Here is a 6,022-nt window from a genome sequence, read left to right on the forward strand (position 1 = left end):
GTGGTGTTTTGTGTCCTTTGATGTGTGTGTGTGTGTGTGTGTGCAGGGATGTGTGTGTGTCGGGGTGTGTGTGTGCGTGTGTGTGGCTGCCTATCAGCCGTATGTTCTTGGACACTTTTCTTGTTTTTGTTGTTTTTCTTCCCAGATGATAAAACTGCTTTCCATTTATCATGTAAGCAATTTAGATGCATAGACGTGCCTTCTATGCATATGCCTATGTGTACGTGATAGCTATTAAAAAAAAACAGTGCTCTTTAGTTCCACCGCCATTCAAGAACCTGTAACACTTAAATGTGAATTATTTCATCCTGAACAAAAGAGGAAAAACGGTGATCGCAATGCAAACAAACTATATTTTTTAACATGTATATTGTACATGAGCACCTGGTAGAGGAGAATGTACTTACTAAAACATATCTACTTGCCAATAAGATATACTGTATGTATATTCCTACAGCTTTCTCTCTGTGACACAGGGAGGGACCTCTCACAAAGCTTAAGAGGTTTATTGTATGACTTTCAATGCAATTAACCATGTTAACTTCCTCAAAAACAATAAATGACAGGCTCATGCCACATTAAGACTTTATTCGTTTCTTTCTGTGTGATCTGTAGGATTTTCTTGGCAAGTGTTGCTCAACATACGCACAAAACCGTGACGTTGAAACTGATCGGCAGCCTTAAGAAGCTGAGACCAAGTTCCTGTTTGAGGGGCAGGAGATGGTTCAGGTCACATGTTTGAAGGAGATACTGGATTTAGAGATTCAGTGGTTTCTTTTAATGCATAAAGGCTGAATACTCTTCAGAAAACTTCTACATGCTCGTTGATGAAAATTTACGTTAAGGAAGAGCTGAAATGGAAAGAAGTTGAGGCGCTGAAAGGAGTGTAAGTGGTGAAAGTAGCAAATTCAGTTTAAGTGTTGGCACCGAGTGCTGAAAAGTGCTGAAAGGAGTGTAAGCAATTTAATCTGGAAGAAACCTGTTGAAATGACACCTGAATGGTAAAAGTAGTTCAAGTGTGACTAAACATGAGCCCCGAATGAAGCTGAAGTGTGAGCACCGGGTGAAGGTGCTGATAGGAAAGTGCAACAGATAAAGTGAGATGAAGGCAGTTGAAGCTTGAGCTGAAGGAAGTGGAAGTGTCATTTGAAGTGTGAACACTGAGTCCAGTTGCAATTGAAGTGTTAAAAAAAGCTGAAGATTCGGTTTAAGTTCAAGCGTAAGAAATGAAAGCAGCTGAAATGTCAGTTGAGGTCATCAGTGTGCAGTAATTGAAATATCAGTGGAAGTGGAAGCACTGAAGACAGTTCAAGTGTGTTCTGTACACAGTCAAAAGACGAGTTTAAAACTCAGACAAATAACTCAAAACCAGAGCAGATACAAGCAGTTCACGGCTGGATTCTACTGAGCCAAAAGCAAACACGTGTCTTTGTATAATTTGGGTGAACTGACCCTTTAACAACGTAAAAGAGAAACTTTTATTGGCCCTAAATCCAACTTACGATTAACATTTAAACGTCCTTTCTTTGTTGAGTAATGAGATCATGCTGGGGGTTTGTTTTTTGTCATAATTGCATTAAACCTCATCTGGAGACCTTTAAGCACTGAACAGGGATCAGTATTAGTTTATCCTAATCCCGTTTGCCTCACGGGACCGAGGACAATGAAGCTGACATGAGTTCAGCGCTTAATGAGGATAACGACATTTAGGGAGAAGAGACAGACGAGGAATAATAAACGGACTAAACGAAGTGGCCACAACAAAGACAGACATTTTTCTCCGTTCTCTCAGCTCGCAGTGGGATCAGTCGGATGATGGAAGTCGATTCTCTTCATATTTCTGCTGAGGCCACAAAAGACCAGAGAATCCTGCAGAGTTCGGTTTGGTCGTGTTGTTGAGTGCAGTGTAGTTAGCCATCATTTAGAATACATCCACACATATTATAAGTAGCATTAGTAGTAGCATTACAAGTAGCTTTTAATCACTTTACATACGCTTTAATCCAGTAATTTCTAACCAAGGGGTCGATCCCCTCCAATCTGCAGATAAATATGATTTATATGGTAGGAAAGAAAAAAAACAAAAGTTCTGATCAGCACATTTGTTTTCAGTTTTTGCCTTTTTGTGAAATATTGTACAGTTTTGCCTCTTAGTCCTTTCAAAAATTGCATGCATTATTTACTTGTTGGTTTGTCCACTTGGGGGCGACAGAACAACCCATAAATATTAAATTGAAATATTTATCACTTTGATAAGTTTTTATGGGGAACCTGATACCAAACAGTTGCACATCCAGCAGACGTGGAACGATGTCATCCTTCAATTTGACTCTTTTTTTCTGACCACCTGATGAACTAAAATATTCACGCTTTAAGGACGTCCTCAGTATTTTGATAAATTACATTTTATCAGATTTTTTATTAAATAATGACATATTTTTGAATATTAGTGAATCTCTTGTATTGATGATTGAACTGAGGCAGCTTCGTGCTGCAGCATCGCTCCAACAGAGACTCGTATAATATCTGACTAAACTAAAATCAAACAAAGCAAATAATTGAATGCAGCTTTAATTCTTGTAGTTTTGTCTCTTTCTTTGTGAATCCCTCTCATCATATTTCATCTGCCTGCTCTCATTCTGTCTTTCTGTCCGTCCCTTCAAGCCGACATCAGAGGGACACAGACAAAGACCTGAGGGACAGTCTGAGGTTCGCCACAGGACGGCCTTTCAATGGCGACCGCTCACTCACGACCAGTCCACGGGTTTGTTTCATGCTACCAACGGGGATACAAGTTGATGGGTTATGACATATCTGCAGTAGACACACACACACACACACACACACTTCCAGGCATTCAGGCATGTAGAGCGAACAAGCAGCATCTGGACAATTTCTCTGCAGGATTTTATACCCAGGGTTATTAATGACATTACTGAACAGAGACATGCGTGTGTGTGCATGAAGGTAGGCAGTCACACACACACACACACACACACACACACACACACATCTACGCATCACTGACCTTAACATCTTAGCATGCATGGTCATGGATTTGGCATTGATCCGTCATTAATTTGTCATTAACTATGTTTCTCTCCCTCTGGTCTTTTCCTGCTCTTGTTTTTTCTTTTCTTTGGCAAACAGTGCCTGCATCTCTACTGTCCAGCGAAAACCACGTATCTCCAAATCAGTCTGAAGGATTAAATGTTCCTGTATGGTGATTTTGGTCACAACTGAAATATCTTGACACCTATCAGAGGGATTGGCATGAAATTAGCTTCAGATATTCTTAAAAACCTACGACGAGGGAGACTTAAGAAGCCTGAAACCTTCCTGACATCTTCTCCTGTTTGGATGTTGGTTAATCTTCAACTGGCAGCATTTTTCAAACTTCATTTACCCCATGATGAGCATGCCTGCTCCGTTCATCTCTGTAATATCTGTGCAGTCAAACACAACTCTAGTTTTCCCCCTGAGCCACTTCTGCATCATTTGCAGATCTGCTTCCATCACATCATCCATCCATCAAACTGTTACTGAGCAGTAAATCATGCTCAGGTTAATGCATTGGGACAGACAGGCAGCGCCGAGGTGCTGGGGTCTCCTCTTTGGTTCACGTAATTAATGATGTGTTTGCAGGACCGGTGCCTCATTACGTAAATACGTGAGTGAAGAATCAGCTGAACAGTTGAAGTTAAAGTGGTCAAAACATGGACAGCGTGCAACACAGCTGGATCTGAATTCATTGAGGCCATCTAGCAGGAGGTAAGGCGCACAATGTGGGGAAACACATGATCTCATAGGATAGGATTAGACTCTGTGTGTTGTGTGTGTGTCCTCATTTGTCTTGATGATCTTTTGACAGGAGCTCTTCTTCCTCCTGGTTATTTCATGCTCAGATTTTCACTGTTTAAAAGGTGCTCTATGGATAAGAAAAGCAAAACACAATAACACAATTATTATAGAGTTATAAGCAGCTATAAGGACATTTCAAGTGTTCATTATTTCTCCTATAATGGTGTATTATATGTGAGCATACCTGTGTTTCACTACATTGTCATTAAATAGGAGAGAATAGTCTCACAACTACTGTAATAAACACTGATTACAACTACATTATAGTGTGTTAAACACCACATATTATATGTTTATATACTGCTATAATAGGAAGGTTAAAGAAAAGTTTTGTAATGCAGCTAACAGTTATTTCCATTGTTGATTAATCTATGCATTATTTCTTCCATTAATTGATTAATTGTTTCATCTTAAAAATGACAGAAAGCAGTGAAAAGTTCTGCTTGTTTTCTTTGAAAACCTAAAATATATTTTCACTTGTAACAGAGTATTATAAGTAAAAGAGTATTTTTCATACAGGATGCAATATAAAGAAGTACCTAAAAAAACTCTGTGTAAATAAAAATGTGCTACTTCCTGTTGGGCCTGAAGATGCAGCGAGACTCAGACAGACGGAAGGCCACGCTGAAGCCTGAGTGTAGCTTCCATCATTTCATTTCCTTCATTAAATGACACTCTCTTACATCTCGTGGCTCACCGAGAGCTTTGTTTTGGCACATTTTCAAGGTTGGGTTAACATTAAACTTTGTGCAAATCTCCTAGCCGGTGAAATGTTTGCCCAATTAGGTGTGCAATGTAGCGTAATTACAGAGCAGATGAAGAGGGGGAAGCCGGTGGCAAATTATCCCACATTTACAACGAAGGAGCCACAAGAGGGCAACAGCAGGCCGACCACGGCGGCACAGTTTGGATGACTGGTGGCTGTTAACTTTTAGCTGAACCTTGAGGGGGCAGGAAGTGGCCCTCTGGGACACACCAACCACAACTCAATAACTCAAAGTGGCTCCACAGACCAGGAGGTTCACTTTAATACCTCAACGTGAGGAAGCATTTCACATGTCAGTGTAACGTCCCAAGTGTGACACTCACAGCGTTTGTTGCTCCAGTGACCGCTCTTGTGAAATGGCTTAAGGTTAACTCTTGGCTACGTTTGCTGAATAATAGAATTACATAATCATTATGTGTCTAATTGCACAGTGCAGCAGGCCTATTGGATTTCTATTGTATTGCACATAATAAGTGCAGCTGTTTAGCTGGAGGGAGAATAAAGGACCAAAAATAGATCTATTAGAAAGTATTCCCATATGGTGCATGAATACAAGCCTTTTGTAGCACATGTATACAGTCAGACAGGCCGAGTTAAAGGGGCTGCGGTGGGTTTGAGCCATCAAACAATAACAGAAAAGAAAATTTAATAATCTAGCTGCTAATTGTAGAAGACCACAGTGAAGAATTCAGATTCTTCACTTCAGTACAAGTACTACAGTGTAAAAAAAAATGCTCCTTTAGAAGTAAAAGTACTCATTATGCAGTAAAATGTCTGCTGTGAGAGAATCAGCTGTTCTGCCAACAGCAGCCTGGAGCCTCCAGCAGCGACGAGGAGCAGCTACAGAAGCTCACGTCTTTCTGACTTCACACCAACGCATTTTCCTCATTTTCAAACGTACAGTCTTCGACCGACTCGAGTGACATCACTTGAGGACATTTATCATGCAACCTTTTCCACATGCTTTTCATTTGAGTTTCACTCTAAGACATCAGAAATGAGACGAGGTGACCCAACCAGACGCTGGTGTTGTTCCAGGGGTCTCAAGCCAGAATGGCTGGGAAGCATTGGTTTAATTTGTGCGACTTCATTGTTTTTTTATAAGCTTATCAAACATGTTTTAACATAAAATCTGGTCTGGAATGTGTAATATTTCCCTCTGCAATTTAGTATAAAGCAGCGTAAACTGGTTGTACTGGGCAGCACAGTCAGCGATATTTAAGCTGCATTAACTGCTTTCTTTTCTCTTTTAGTTCTATTTGCCAGTAACAGCCGACTTCACCATTTTGTCTTCTGCTGATGAGATGAGAGTCGACGGATTTAGTTAAACTGAGAAAGAGCGAGAGAGGGAGGGAGAGATGGAGGGAGGGAGGCGGAGCAAGGCTTTTACTACAC

The sequence above is a fragment of the Chelmon rostratus genome, chromosome 19 (genome assembly GCF_017976325.1).
Source record: "Chelmon rostratus isolate fCheRos1 chromosome 19, fCheRos1.pri, whole genome shotgun sequence".
NCBI lineage: Eukaryota > Metazoa > Chordata > Actinopteri > Chaetodontiformes > Chaetodontidae > Chelmon > Chelmon rostratus.